The sequence below is a fragment of the Manis javanica genome, chromosome 11 (assembly GCF_040802235.1).
Source record: "Manis javanica isolate MJ-LG chromosome 11, MJ_LKY, whole genome shotgun sequence".
Lineage (NCBI taxonomy): Eukaryota > Metazoa > Chordata > Mammalia > Pholidota > Manidae > Manis > Manis javanica.
Window position 1 is genome coordinate 101,385,990 of NC_133166.1, and position 15,257 is coordinate 101,401,246.

Sequence of the window (15,257 nt, forward strand, 5' to 3'; positions counted from 1 at the left end):
GTTATTGATATCAGAGGCTCTAGATGACTTCAAGTTAAATGAATATCTTAATACCACCTTAGATGTGTGGTATTATTTACAAACCTTAACTCGTCCGATTCAATGCCATGATGTGGCTGCCAAAAAGTTAGCATCACCTTCAGCTCGCTGATAGATCTACTACCTAGGTCAAGACGGAGTCCAGGTCTAACCACACTCTGTACCTCTCAGACATCTATCTAGCATCCAGTGCTCACTCCTGGGCAACGCCTTTGAAAAAGAATATTACATTTCCAAAGGATGATAACAGGACATAAAAGGTCTGAGAATCACGTCTCATGAGAAACAGTTCGACAGACTGGGATAATTACCCTGAAGAAGAGAAGCCCTGAAAGACCAGATGTGATTAACAGTCCTGAAATTCTAGGGCTGTCACAGAGAAGGGGGCTGAATCAGACTTGCCCTGTGTGGTTCCCCAAGGATAAAATCAACAAGGAGCTGCCCCAGAGTAAGAGACCTGTAAGGTGGTAAGCTCCCTATCCCTGGAAACATTCAAGCAGAGGCCATCCGGCGGGCTCGCGGGGGGATTCCTACATTAAGAGAATAACCCGGTTGAGTAATAAGGCACTTCAGGATGCATAATATAATGAGAGGGGAGGGCGGAGAGTCAGGAACAAGAACCAACCACCTCCTTTGACCCAGCAATCCCAAATCCCACTCCTAGGTATTGACCCAAGAGAAATGAAAACATTATGCCCACAAAAAGACTTGTGCAAGAATGTTCATAGAGTTTATTTACCATAGCCAAAAACTGGAAACTTTATAAATGTCCATCAACAGGAGAATGGATAAGCAAATGATATCACATCCATAACAATTGAACACTATACGCACTATAAAAAGGAACAAAACTACCAAAAGACAAAACTCTGTGGATGGATCTTATGTAAAAGAGTTCATACTGATTATTCCACTTACATGATGTTCCAGATCAGATAAAACTAACCTATGGTGAAAAACACCAGAACTGTGATTGGCTGGGCAGAAGCATGAGGGGATTTACTAGGGTAACACAAATTGTTGTTCTGCGTCTTGACAGAGATGTGGGTTGCACAGATGGAAGCATTTATCAAAACACATCAAATGATACACTTAAAATTTGAGCGTTTTGTTGTTATATAAAACTTTATCACTAAAAACAAAATAAATGCATGATCAAATACTGAACTCTAATTAATGCCTAAGTGTGTTGAAATGTTTAGGGGTAAAGTATACTTATTTCTGTAACCTGCTATAAAATGCATACACAAAACAACATGGGCTGAACAATGCACAGAGATGGAAAGGTGGAGAAAGATGTGAGAAAGTAAGCAGAGTAAAATGTTAGTGGTAGAGTCTAGGTGGTTGGGTGTATGGGTGTTCACTGTATAATTCTTTAAGTTTGTTGCATATCTAAAGTGTTTCATAATAGAGAGTGGGGGAGGGAGGGAGGAAGTAACAGGCAGTAGGGAGCACAAGGGGAAGAAGAGGAGGCTAGGAGGTCACAGAAGAAAGCAGCAAGGGGAAGAAGAGGGACTATTTCAGCCCGTATAGGGACCTCGCAAGGGCAGAACTGCAAAAGGCCCAGCTGACCCAGGGACAAGAAATGTTAGCCAATATGGAGCACATGTGAGGTTGGTGCTCAGACCTGCACTACTGTTAAGTCCTTGTTCCCATGGGATCAGCTCCATCACTATCCAACCCTGTGGTCTGGAACAAGCCCCTACTCCTCTCTGGCCTTAGTAGAGAATGTGAAGGAACCAGTCCAGAGGATCTTCAACATGCTTTCCAGCTCTGACAGTCTCCTATTCAGTGCCTTTGTGCAAACCATGTTTCTAGACAAGAGAATAGACACAATTACAGCTTTGGCAAGCTCCAGTCAGTTCCTGCAGGCAAAAGACAAGGAAAAAGACTTCTTGAAACAGAAGAACACAACAAAACTTCAGAATAAGAACTAAATGAAACCAAGTTAAGCAATCTACTAGATAAAAAGTTCAAATTAATGATTATAAAGATACTCACCAGACTTGAGAAAAGAGTAGATGAACTCAGTGAGAACCTCTACAAAGAGATAGAAAATATAAAACACAACAAACCAAAGATGAAGAATACAATAAATGAAATGAAAACCACTAGAGAGAATCAACAGCAGATTACAGGATGCTGAAGAATAGACCAGAGATCTGGAAGGCAGAGTAATAAAAAGCACTCAAGCTGAACAGCAGAGAGAAAAAAGAATAAAAAGAAGTGGGGACAGGTTAAGGGGGCTCTGAGACAATATGAAACGTAAGAAGATTTGCATTATGCATTATAGGAATCCCAGAAGGAGAAAAGAAAGAAAGGAATAGAAAATTTCTTTGAAGAAATAATAGCTGAAAATGTCTCTAACCTAGGGAAGTAAACAGACACCCAGGTTCAAGAAGCAGAGAGAGGCCACAAAAGATAAATCCAAGGAGGACCACACAAGACACATTATAATTAAAATGTCAAACACCAAAGGCAAAGAAAGAATCTTAAAAGCAGTAAGAGAAAAACAAGTTACCTAAAAGGAAAATTCCATAAGGCTATCAGATGATTTTTCAGTAGAAACTCTATAGGCCAGAAGGGAGTGGCATGATATATTCAAAGTGCTGAAACAGAAAGAAAGAAAGAAAGAAAAAAAAAAAAAAAACCTCCAACCAAGAATACTCTATCCAGCAAAGTCATCATTCAGAATGGAAGGGGAGATAAAGAGCTTCTCAGATAAATAGAAGCTAAAAGAATTCACCACCAGTAAGCTAGCCTTACAAGAAATGTTAAAGAGTCTTCTTTAAGAGGAAAAGAAAAGATCCTAGCCAAAAGAGAAAACTATGAAAGCAAAAAAATCTCACTGGTGAAAGTAAACATATACAGAAGTAATAGATTAGTCACTTAAAACCTAGTATGAAGGTCAGAAAGACAAAAGTAGTACCAACTACATCTAAAAATTAGTGAAGGGAATCACTGATTAAAAAGGTGTAAAAGAAAGCATTATGTAGTGTTGTTAGAATGCATTTGAACTTAAGTGACCATCAACTTATCATAGATTGCTAAATATGTAGGATGTCATAGAAGAACTCCACGGTAACCACAAGCCAAAAACCTTAAAAGGATACAAAAAAAAACAAAGACAAGGGAATCCAAACATAACACAGAAGGAAGTCATAATGCATAAGGGGAAAGCAAGAGAGGAAAAAAGGATCAGAGAAGCACAACAAAAACAACTAGGAAACATTTAACAAAATGACAATAACTACATACCTACCAATAATTACTTTAAATGTAAATGGACTAAATGTGCCAATAAAAAAATATAGGGTGACTGAATGGATAAAAAAATAAAACCTACCTATTTGCTGCCTACAAGAGACTCACTTTAGATCTAAAGCTACACACAGGCTGAAACTGAAGGGATGGAAAAGGTATGTCATGCAAATAGGAATGAAGAAAAAAGCTGGAGTAGCAATATTTATATCAGACAAAATAGACTTTAAAATAGAGTGCAAAACAAGATAAAGAAGGACCTTATGCAATATTTAAGGACATACAACCCATCAAGAAGATATAACAGTTGTAAATATTTATGCATCGAACAGAGGAGCACCTAAATGTACAAAGTAAATATTAACAGACAGAAAGAGACAGAATTGACAGTAATACAATAATAGCTGTAACACCCTGCTTACATCGATAGATAGACGGTCCAGATAGAAAATCAGTAAGGAAACAGTGGATTTGAATGACACATTAGGCCAAATGTAATTAAAATATATACAGAACATTACATTCAAAAACAGAAGGATATACATTCTTTTCAAGCACACAGAGAACAGTCTGTAAGACAGATCACACATGAGGCCACAAAGCAAGTCTCAATAAATTTAAGAAGACTGAAATCATATCAAGCATCTTTCCCAACCACAAAGGTATGAAACTGGAAATCGATTGCAAGAAAAAAAGATGGAAAAAGAACCAATTGTGAAGGCTAAACAGCATGCTGCTAAAAAACCAATGGATCATCAAAGAAATCAAAGGAGAAATCAAGAAGTATGTGGAGAACAATGAAAACAGAAATAAAATGGTTCAAAATCTTTGGGATTCAGGAAAGAGTTCAAAGAGGGAAGTTTATAGCCATACAACAGGCCTACCTCAAGAAGCAAGAAACATTTCAAACAATCTAACCCAACACCTAAAATAAACAGAAAAAGTAGAATAAAACCCAAAGTTAATAGAAGGAAGAAAATAGTGAAGATCAGAGCATAAATAAAGAAATAGAGACAAAATAAATACAAAGTATCAATGAAACTAAGAGCTGTTCTTTGAAAAGATAAACACAATTGACAAACCTTTAGCTAGATTCATCAAGGAAAAAAAAAGAGAAGACTCAAGTAAATAAAATCAGAAATGAAAGAAGTTACAACTGACACCACAGAAATACAAATGATTATAAGTGAATATTATGAAACATTATATACCAAAAATTGGACAGATTAGAAGAAACGTATAAATTCCTAGAAACATACAATCTTCTAAGACTGAACTAGGAAGAAATAGAAAATTTGAATGGACCAATTACTGGTAATGAAGTAGATTTGGTAATCAAAAATCTCCAGACAAACAAAATTCTGGGTCCAGGTGGCTTCACAGATGAATTCTACCAAACATTTAAAGAAGAGTTAATACCTCCCTTATTCTAACTATTCCAAAAGAGTAAAGAGGAAAAAAAGCTTCCAAATTCATTCTATGAGGCCAGCATCACCCTGGTACCAAAACCAAAAATTACACAGATGAACATAGATCCAAAAATCCTCAACAAAATATTAACAAACCAAATTCAAAAATACATTTAAAAGATCATTCACAGTAATCAAGTAGGATGTATCCCAGGGATGCAAGAGTGGTTTAACATCCACAAATCAATCAATGTGATCCACCACATTGACAAAAGGAAGGATAAAAACCATACGATCATCTCAATAGATGCTGAAAAAGCATTTGACAAAGCTCAACATCTATTCATGACTTATGACAAATTAACAACTAATAACATACTCAATAATGAAAAGCTGAAAACTTTTCCTCTAAGATCAGGAACAAGACAAGGATTTCTCACTCTCACCCCTTTAATTCAACATAGTCCAGATGTCCTGGCCACCGAAATCAGACAAGAAAAAGAAACAAAAGGCACCCAAATGGTAAGGAAGAAGTAAATTTGTCACTATCTGCAGATGACAAATATAGAAGAACCTAAAGACTCTACTAAAAACTATTAGAATTAAATGAATTCAGTAAAGCTGCAGGATACAAAATAAACGTCAGAAATATGTTGCATTTCTCTATGTAAATAATAAACTAGCATAAAGAGAAATTAAGAAAAGAATCCCATTTATAACTGCATCAAAAAGAATAAAGTACACAAAAAGAAATCCAAACAAGGAGGTAAAAAGGACCTGTACTCTAAAAACTATAAAACACTGATAAAAGAAATTTAAGATGATGCAAATAAATGGAAAGTTATTCTATGCTCATGGGTAGGAAAAACTATTATTATTAAAATGGCCATACTTCCCAAAGCAATCTACAGATTCAATGCAAAATACCAATGGCATTTTTCACAAAACTAAAACAAATAATCCTAAAATCTGTATGGATTCACCAAAGATACTGAAAAGCCAAAGCAATCTTAAGAAAGAACAAAGCTGGAAGTATCACACTCCCTGATTTCAAACTGTACTACAAAGCTACACTGATCAAAACAGTATGGTACTGGCACAGGAACAGATACTTAGACCAATGGGACAGAATAGAGAGCCCAGACATAAACCCATTCCTATATGGTCAATTAATATATGACGGAGAAGGCAAGAATATACAATGGGGAAAAGACAGTCTCTTCAATAAATAGTGTTGGGGAAACTGGACAGCTACGTGCACAAGAGCGAAACTAGATCACTATCTTACACCACATGCAAAAATAAACTCAGAATATCCTAAATATAAGACCTGAAACCATCACATTATTAGAAGAAACACAGACTATAAACCATGAACATCAATATTAGAAATTTTTTTCTGGCTATGTCTCCCAGGCAAGGGCAACAAAAGCAAAAATAAACAAGTGGGACATCAACTAAAAAACTTCTGCATAGTCAAGGAAACCATCAACAGAACAAAAAGGCAACCTACTGTATAGAAGAATATATTTCCAAATATATATGTGATAAGAGATTAATATCCAAAATAAATGAAGAACTCATACAACTCATCTCTGAAAAAAACAATCTGGTTAAAAAATGGGTAGAGGACCTGAACAGACATTTTTCCAAAGAAAACATACAGATGGCCAACAGACCCTTGAAAAGATGCTCAACATTATGAATCATCAGGGAAATGCAAGTTAAAACTACAATAAAATATCACCCAATACAAGTCAGAATGGCTAGTATCAACAAGACAAGAAATAATAAGTGTTGTGAGGATGTGGGGAAAAGGGAAACTTCATATACTGCTGGTAGGATTGTAAATGGATGCAGGCACTGTGGAAAGCAGTATGGAGGTTTCTCAGAAAACTAAAAATAGAAATACCACACAACCCAGAAATTCCACTCCTGGGAATCTACCCAAAGAAAACAAAATTATTAATTTGAAAAGACAAACCCCTATATTTCCTGCAGTCAAAGGAATGGAAGTATAGTGTACAGAATATAGTTCATACTATTGGAATATCTTTGTATGGTGACAGATGATAATTAAATTTACCATAGTAAGTATTTAATAACCTGCATAACTGGTGAATCACTAAGTTGTTCATCTGAAACCAATATAATACTGTATATAAACTATATTTCAATTTAAAAAAAAGACTTTTCACAAAAAAGGCAAGGAGCTTGCCATCATAATATGTCCTCAAAGAAAGGGACTGAGTAAAACTAGCCCTCAACTGTCTGCATGTGGATTGTCCACTTTGTAGATTAGCCACAGCAAACACTGAACCAATGAGCAGGAGCCCTCTGCCCCACAGTACACAGCAGGCTTCTGGGACACAGGACATTAGGGAAGCCCAAGAGAATTAAGAAGATACAGTTGCTGGAGAAAAAAAAAATTCATTGATATTATGAAAAGTCCAATTTCAATAATTTTAATATTATCTACTCTACTATCCCCCCTCCCCTGCCCCCAATGGCATGGATAATTTAAACCTGATTGCATACAAGACCGTCAAATTTCCTGTGGTTTATTTAACCCAGGAATTCCACTCCTAGGAATTTACTCTAAGAATGCAGCAGCCCAGTTTGAAAAAGACATATGCACCCCTATGTTTATCGTAGCACTATTCACAACAGCCAAGAAATGAAAGCAACCTAAGTGTCCATCAGTAGATGAATGGATAAAGATGTGGCACATATACACAATGAAATATTAGTCAGCCATAAGAAGAAAACAAATCCTACCGTTTGCAACAACATGGATGGAGCTAGAGGGTATTATGCTCAGTGAAATAAGCCAGGTGGAGAAAAACAAGTATCAAATGATTTCACTCATCTGTGGAGTATAAGAACAAAGAAAAAACTGAAGGAGCAAAACAGCAGAAGACTCACAGAACCCAAGAATGGACTAACAGTTACCAAAGGGAAAGGAACTGCGGAGGGGAAAGAAAGGGGGCATTACAATTAGCATGTATAATGTGGTGGGGGGGGTGCAAGGGGAGGGCTGTGCAACACAGAGAAGACAAGTAGTGATTCTACAACATCTTACTATGCTGATGGACAGTGACTATAATGGGGTATGTTGGGGGGGACTTGGTGATGGGGGGAGTCTAGTAAACATAATGTTCCTCATGTAATTATAGATTAATGATACCCAAAAAAAATGATTATAAAATTTCCTATGGTTTGATTTATCCACTGTATGGCTCTCTACCCCAAAGACACACATCCTGGGATTGACCAAGTGTAAAAGGGTATGTCAGAAAGCTGACGGACATGGTTCTAGTCCCAGTTCTACAGTCAACTTGCTGACCTGCAGAAAGTGGCTTTCACTCTGTCTCCCCCTCGGCAAACTCCACTGCAGACCCAGCCTACCAGATCTCTAAGGTTTCTTCTAACTCTAAATTCTTTGACATGATTCTCTCCTCCTAGGAAAATCATATAATCTTAAAACTTGTTTAATTTTCATAGATTATATCTCATTTACACATGATATATCATACACTAGCCCTTGTGGGTATACGTTCACCTTTAAAGTCACAATCCAGGTGGAACTGACACGATCCTTAGGGACAAGGAAACACGATGCAGAGAGTCTAAGACATGTGCCACAGCTGGGTGGTATCAGAGTGAGGGCTCTGACCCAGGGCCCAGAGGAGACCCCGCACAGGGAACCCTGGGAGCCCCTCCTACATTTCCCATGGTACCTACAGCTGGCCCCTTCTCTCACCATGTCACACACTCTGGCTTCCCAGGAAACCAGAATGTCTGATGCTTCTGGCCTCAGATCTTAAAAGGGAAGGAGGTATGGTTGTGTTTCTCAACCCAAAGACCGTTACCTCACAAACCAAAAAGCAACTTCTGGCAGGACTTCCTTCCCGCCATTCTCCTTGTGGGGAGGGTGATGGGGGACAGACCAGAGAGGCCAGGACTCAGAAATGGGAACCCGGGAGCCTGCAGGAAGTCTCTGGCGAGCCTGGGGGTGGGGGAATCCCACTCCTGCCCTGGAATAACTGTGGCCAGTCACCTCGGGGAAATCTGGGATCCTCGTTACACAGGACAACAGGACACTCCAGCTAGGTCCCGATGTGCACAGCTGCAAGTGGGGCCATGCCAGGAAAGGGAGACCCAGCAGGCGAGGACCTGTGGGAAGAGGAAGCAGTGCCACCCCTCCCCCGACTCCACTGGGGCCCACCAGCCAGTCTCAGCAGCGCATTCAGTGAGGACAGGTGAGGGGAGATGGACAGGGAAAGATTACGGGAACGGGGCTCGGGCATGCCCTGCCTTCTCACCTTCAGCAAGCAACAGGTAAAATGGCTTGGTCCCTCGTTGCCGGGACCGAGAAGGGGCATATCTGGAGATTCTTCCGAACAAGCCCCAACCTGGGGTAAGAATTTCCATAATGCCCAATTTGCCTAGAAGTGGCCTGAATGCCTTCCCAGCAGTGGTGATGCATCCCCAGCTGACGCGGGAAGGAAGGAGTCACCCCTCTAGCCTCCAACTCCCCAGTCTTTCTCTACCCTCACCCAACACCCACCGCACCTCAAGTGAGCTCAGCACTTCCTGGCAAGGGCTCCCTCCCCGGGGGTCACGGCAGTCTGAGGGGAGGGTCAGAGCTGCAGGTCCCTCGGGACTCAGGAGCCTGGGAGTCTGCAAAAGCATCCCCCGCTGGCAGCAGCAGCTACGGCTCCCGCTTCCCAGACCACAGGCTCACCCAGCCAGACTTCCTGCTCTGGGGGATGGAGGCTCCCCGTCCTCCCTTCTCCACTGACGTGGCAGTGATTAGTGGACCGGGTTTGCTCCTGCCCTGAGTGACACCAGCCACCATGGCTGTGGCTAAGAGGAGCGCCAGAGGAGCTGGGAGGTGAGGACACCTCACCCTAGTTCTGAAGACACACTCTCTCCCTTTGGGAGGGTCAAAAGAGAAAAAGCAACATCAGAAATATACATACATGTACACATACATACAAGCAGCCAGGAAATCCTGGGCCTGCCTGGGCCACACAGGTTCTACCCACACTGGAAGTGAGAATCCCCAGGAAGAGAGGCTGATTCCCACCCACATTCCCATTTTTCTCCCCGGATGCCAGTTTCCTTAGAAATCCCTTGCCCCCTGGCAAAGCTGCACAGGAAGGGTGCTGAGGCCTGCAACAGGCTCAGGAAGTCCCTGCACCCGGTTTGTTCCAAGTGAAGAACCCAGGGAGATGTCCCTGGCCTTTCTCAGGGAGGTGGGCATCTGGGGAACCAGTCTTTTAGGTCCATCTCCCATCACCAGTGGTCTGAAAACAATTCAAGCCAGGACCTCAAATTTTAACACTCCACAAACTTGAGTAAATCCACATCACAATTTTGAATTCTCCCTTAAATGTAAACCAAAATGCTTCATCTCAACTCCCTTGGGTACTGGACAGCCAAGTGCCTTCCCACCCTCCAGGTGCCCTTCGGTTGGTAGAGAGGGCAGAACACGTCCAGCCCAACTGCTTCTCCCTGGCTGTCATCTCAAGATTCAATACAATCTCCCGGCATCGGACAAGAATTCAGAAAGTTAAGGAAACTACACCTTGCTCCCCTGCACCTCCAGGATTAGCAAGCAGCTGCCCAGGATCGCAGCCCCTCCCTTCTCCAATGCCCAGGAGCTCTCAGCAGTCCGGGCCTCAAGCAGGGGTGTCTGCTCACTGCTTGTTCACCCCCCACGCTGCAAACTGCCACTTCCCAAGCATGACAGATGTAACTGCTATTCAGTATGTTCGAGCCAGGACAAAAGCGTTCTCCAGAAGCACAAAGCCATCAGGGATGCAGACCGGGCTGACTTCTATAGAAGCCACCTGCCGGGGGCACTTCTTTGCCACACCCCCTAGCATGCACATGCATGTGCACACACACATACACACACACACACACAACCTTTTTTAAACCTCTCAAATCTGTGTTGACCTACAGTCAGGTGAATCTTTCTCTTAATCACTGGACAGTTCTCCCAAAGCAGGGAGACTGCACACCATGTCTCAAATAGCAGCAAACGGTAGCTCAAATAACACCTGTGGGTCGCTACTAAAAGTAAGAAAGGCTCCTATATGTGTCAGGAGCACCAAGCTCCACAAAGTCAGATAGATTCTTTTACTACAGAACTTCTCAGGGCCTTTGAAATGTTAACGTACACTGCAGAACGTTTCCCAGATTTATTTGATCACAGAGCATCACAGGATTGGGGTTCCACCAACACCTTCCAGGCTGGTGCTTGGAGAAATGGGTGGCTCTTCCCTTCATGTACACACAGCCGCCTGTACCCAGCTATTCTACCATTTGGAGTGTGTAAGAAATGCTCTGCTTACATGTTCCCCTCAATACACTTCCAGGGAAGAGATGAATGAACTGACTGTACGTGCACTTGTGGCATCTCCACCATTCAGTCCCACTGGTGATGAAGCTTCTGCAGGGTCATCCAAACTTCATCAAAAAGACTGGCCTCCGCACACACTCAAGCCAGCCTGAGCTGTGAATTATCTGTGCTCGTGCAATCGCAGACAAGCTGTTAGACCCCAGACGAGCCAGCTGGTTTTATTTTTCAAGCGTTCACCTAGATTTCCCCAGCAGTTTTGCATTTGGCTATCAGGGTAAGTGGGTGACTGCACTCAGTGTAACACCTACGGCCAGTGAGGGGTCACCACCATAAGCATCACACGTGGTGTAGCTGAGGTTCCACTACCAACACTAATTCCAACAGAGTAAAAAGGAACAGCAGGCTGACCAAGTGTAACCAACAAGGGTTCTCACCCAACCCTCCTCCCACGATGAGCCAGGTACCATTGGACAGACAATGATAAGTGACAGACAGTCAGACACAGCATATATGGTCAACGTTATGCAGAAAGTCCAGTATTTTCACATTCAAACTATATAGCTTGGATTGTCTCTTGGAGCTGAAAGTCCCCCCAAAAATAATGTCTATCAGACAGATCCTTACTTTGGGTTGGAAGAATAGAGGCCAGGGACCTTGGACGATCTTGTGGGACAGATCCTCCAGCAGCCTCTCTGGCTACTGGCGTGGGCTTCCTGCTCATTCACAAGGAAGATGACTCGGAGGGGGCATCTCCCACTGGCCCGCCACTGAGCCTCAAGGCCGCTGCCCTGGGGCCAGGCTGCGGGGCGCGCAAGCCCTTCACCTTCCCGTAGGAAGCCTCTGCCTCTGGAGCAGCCGCCCTGTTCTGCGACCACACACTCTGAGCCTGCACGTTTGCCGGAGCACCTTCAGCAGAGACGGAGACTGTGGTTAGGACCCGGGCACCATCCATCAGGAGGCTGAGTTCTAACCTGGGAGTGGAAGCGGCCCCAACATCGCCTCTCCCCTCCCTACCCCAGTAGCATTAGAAGAAAGCAAGGGGAGATACCACCAGGCAAGTCCTGAACAGTCTCTACTGTACACACTGAATACAGAAGTGTGTGCTTTATCACCTTAGAAAAAGCTCAAAATTTATTCCCAACCCTATTTTTCCAAATTGCTCTTCTTGCCCACGTGGCAAAATGAGACCAATCTACAGAAACTGGGAGTGAAGGGAACCCTTTCTAGAGAAGCACCTCTTTCCTCAAGCAGCCCCAGGCCCACCCCAGAGCAGAAACAAGTCCCTTTCCCAGCCCCTGCCAGCCCCGCCCACAGGACTGGAGAGAATTCTCCCGCCCCACTCACTGCTCTGCGGCTCTCTCACCTGGGCGGGCTTCTGTTTGGATGTAGCTGCTTCTGAAGCTGACACTTTAATTCTTGGTGTTACAAACTTCATTGTTTAAATACCAGTTTTGCCTCTGAGGCAGCCAAGGTTCCCTGCCCTGCTTGTTAATTATCAGCCGCTGAACAGCACTTTTCTCATCGGAGCTGATGAGGCCCCGAGGCCACTGGGGGTAAGAATTCTGGCGCTGGGAGAGGGGGCTTCAGCTCTCCAATGGCAGTCTCATCAGAAAAAGAAGACAAACAGGCAAGAAATAAGCCAGCTTCTGTGGGTATGTATATACTACACCTCAGCTCTGTGCCCAGCACTGTGGACACCAAACAAGACACAGTCCTTGTCCTGAAGGAGCTCAGAGTCTAGCAGGGGAGGACATGGGAGCAACTGTAGTAAAATTCATCGGAGACATTCATTCAACTAGTAGGAGCTGCCACCAGTACAGGAGGTGGATGAGTTATCCTGCCTGGAGGTGACCGGGGTTGGGGGGTGGGGGGCAGGTAAAATCTAAGATAAATAACAATTCTGCCAGGACATAGAAGGATAAGCAAATGGAAGGTCCAACGGCAGATGGGAGAGCATAAGAGGCACTGTAGAGGGAGAGACAGTCACCTGGGGGGCGAGTGTTTGTGTGTGCGGTGGGTGGAGGTGGAAGGGAAGGTCCAAGCCAGCTTGCCTGATACCCTGTTTCAGAGTGTGGGCATTACAGGGAAGGCTACTGAAGGTCTCTAAACAGAAGTGATGTAGTCATATCTAACCAGCAAAGGGCGGCTGAGTCTCTCAACACTTCTAAAGAAAACCAGATTGGTGGCCTAGAATAGCAAGTGCTAATCGTGCAGAGAAAGGGACTGTTTCCCTAAGGAGCAGTTTCCTATGCAGACAGATGGGTGATGCTCATGGTCCACTTCAGCTGGATGACCCTTAGGGCTCTCCGTTGTCAGCATCCACTAAGATGTGGACCTCTCCCCAGTCTTTCAGCAAAGTCTGACAACAGGAGGTTCTTGCAAATGATATTGCCTCCCTGCATCTCTCCAGGGCGCTTGGCAGGGGGCATGCTCTGAAGACACACTGGGACGGGACGCCGCGGCTCAAGTACGTGCAGAAGACTGAGTGTGGCCAATGGGACTAGCGCCTTCTGCAGAGCTCTGGAACTCGCAGCTAGCACCAAGGGGTATTACAAGGCCAGGGGACCCAAGCAGGAACTCGAGAAACACTTAACTTTAATAACAGCATTGCTTTGCAATGGTAAGGTTTTCTTGAAAAGGGATTTGCTGCCATATCACTGGAGGAATTTAAGCTTAGGTCTGATAGTTTGGTGGTGGCCAAACTCAGACAATTATCACAGATAAAAACATGCATTCTGAATAGCACCTCTGTGGAGTCTTGGATTCAATAAGATACACACTAGGTGCCAAGGATCTGTGTTTTCCAATGTTACCACAGGTGATTCTGACCAACTGGGTTTGGGAGCCACTGGGCTAGATGACCATCTGCCAGGATTGCTGTCCTAAATAAGTCAACTGAGATACTATTTATGGTCCCCTTTTAAATGAGTACCTTCTCTTTACCCTCTGGCCTGGGCTTCTAAACCTTTCCTCATGCTCTTCCACAAATGCCATTCCAGTTTGGGTAAATCTTTACCAGGGTGTAGAACAACTTACCTCAGAGTCTAGTGTTGGCTCAGAAAACGTTCTGTGATGATGGACGCTCTCTGCCCCGCCCGATACAGCGGCCACAAGCAGTAGGTGACTGCTGAGCACTTGAAAGATGGCTAGTGTTACAGGGGAATTTTCTAATTGTATTTATTTAAATTTAAATAGTCATATGAGGCTAGCACCCAGCGTACTGGCCCTCTTCCTGTGCAAGAGGGCTTGTGCGTTCCCTGTGAGATCCGGGCAACAGGCAAATCCGGACTCCTCTCCCCCCACCACGACCTCTTGGAGCTCAATCAACTCCAGCCTGAAGAGACCTACCTGATGGCTAAATTCAAAGAAATTTAGCCTGAAGATTAAATTCAAAGAAAACAGCAGGAAAGGAGGATCTCCTTGTCCTCTATACCAGAGACAACAGGTACAGAGGACAAAGAGGATGAGCAAAAACTCTCAGCCCTGAGAATTTGGCTCCTCTCGGCCCAAGCAAGCAATGAATACAGCAGCTCTCAGCCCTTCCCAGGCAGCACAGCCTGTCGGCTCTCCCGCCTCCCAGCTTCGGCAGAGGGAGCCGACCTCGTTCTCAGGGATGACCCAGAACACCCCCTTAATTGACTAGAGAGGGAGTCTCAAAGCTGGTTTGTAATGGAACTTGTTGGCTTTATTGGGGTATAGAAATCTGAGAGAGAGGAAATGAATCTCACCAAAAAAAAAAAAAAAAAAGTTCCACTACTTTCCCAGACCTCAAAAGTTTTCATTAGGAAAATATATCATCTGCACACTTCCAAACACAACTGGATTCCTGCCCAGGTACAGCACAGAGGCCAAATTCAAACCTGACCAAGGACTCCAGACTAACGTGTGTGGTCTTCCAGCCTGGGTTTCTGCCTCCCACATTTCAGGCCCCTCTTCTCGGCATCTGCCTAGACACATGCGCTGAACCTACCAAAAAGCGGGGTCATCTGAGCTGAGAAACAAGCGCTGCCTCAGCCGCCCGGGGCGCCACCAAAGGAACCCAGACCAATGCAGCGGCAGAGCGGCCAGGTGGGTATCGGGAACCACGTCATGTTAAACAGCTCCGGCCGTCAGAAGAGGCCACCCGGCCACCTTCCAGGCATGAGCTGATGCAACCTGTCTCTCACCGGGAGGGC

At 43.8% G+C, this 15,257-nt stretch overlaps 1 protein-coding gene across 2 annotated transcripts in view; it reads right to left on the minus strand.

Annotated features, from left to right (window-relative positions):
- Positions 1-15,257, minus strand: part of MAPKAPK2 (MAPK activated protein kinase 2) — a 47,860-nt gene that overhangs the window by 19,029 nt on the left and 13,574 nt on the right. The window lies entirely within an intron of this gene.